Here is a 1,528-nt window from a genome sequence, read left to right as displayed (position 1 = left end):
GGTGCTTGTGCTCTGGGAACCCTTATCTGACTTCATAGTAGCCCCAAAGTGCAAAAATAGAGATGCTGACCTTTTTATTACAGTGTATTATTGTAATCATTTTATTTTGTTGTTAATCTCTTACTATACCTAATTTGTAAATTAGAATTTATCATAGGCACATACATATAGGAAAAAGCATAGTGTATTTAGGGTTTAATTTCAAACATTCACTAGGGTCTTCAACCATATCCCTTGTGGGATAATGGGGAACTATCTTAATGGCATGGTGCAGGTGTGTGCAGTGTGTGTGTGTGTGTGTGTGTGTGTGTGTGTGTGTGTGTGTGTGTGTAAATGGCGAAGCTGAACTTTCCAGTCTATTGGAACTTTTATGTAAATGGAGAATATTTATGTGAGTTTAGTATGTGGAATGTGATTCTCTTGCCAAGTACTCCAGGTATTTAGCTTACTCCTAGGTGATATAATCAGAGAAGCAAAACCCATAGAATTTAAGGTGTTAAACATCTCTTCAGCCCCAAGTGAGAAATCACTCTAAATGAGACAAGAATATGTTCATTTGTATTCCAAGCAAAGATGGAAAAACATCTTATAAATTATTAATCTACCAAGTGGCATGTATTATCCTGAGCTATTGTCCTGGGTCTGGCTACAATTCATGCCTGCTCATTCTCTATTTGGAAGGGAAACTGCTGCGATGCAGAGGGACAGCCATCCCTGTCCCAACCCCCTATCCCAACAAATACCAGAATGACAACTTTTAATGAAGGGGTAGAATTATAGGAGTTCATTCTTACTCATCTATTCCACCAGACAGTGTCGCTGAAACAATGTGGATTTAGCTCTTTTGACTCAAACCAACACTGAAAAAAGTGAACCTCATAAAATGGAAGGAAAAAATATGTATGCACCCATATTTTAAAGTAGAGTGTACTTTAAAACAAAAAATATATTATCACCAGAGTAAGACATGTGATATTGGGTCTTATGTAGTAAGTACTAACTTGAGGAAGTATGACAAATTTAAAGGAAAACATTTATTCTAGTGCTGCTTAGCTTATTAAAATATATTTTTGTAATTGTTACATATATTGCAAAATAAACATTTGTAATTAAAACCCCCAAAGTTTATAATATATGAACATATATAAATCATTAAGATATTTAGTATCAGGGGCTGGGGCTGTAGCTCAGTGATAGAGAACTCACCTCATAGAGGACCTGGTTCTATCCTCAGCACCACATAAAAATAAATAAATGTATTGTGTCCATCTACAACTAAAAACAATATTTTAAAAAATATTTAATATTAAATAATTAATTTTTTCCTACTCATTTATGGCCAGAAGCAGATAAAATGAATCTTATAGAATATCTTTTTTTTAACCAGTTCTGCCACTTATTATTCACCTGAAAAATAGACCAAAGTTCTCATTCCAAAATAATAATAATAATATTTTCAGGCAATATTTATGTTATTAGCCTGATACACCTACTCTAAAATGTACAATATATTTGTCAAATCACCATT

The sequence above is a fragment of the Sciurus vulgaris genome (genome assembly GCF_902686455.1).
Source record: "Sciurus vulgaris genome assembly, chromosome: 6".
NCBI lineage: Eukaryota > Metazoa > Chordata > Mammalia > Rodentia > Sciuridae > Sciurus > Sciurus vulgaris.
The sequence above is the reverse complement of the archived record's forward strand: the minus strand, read 5'-3'. Positions refer to the sequence as shown.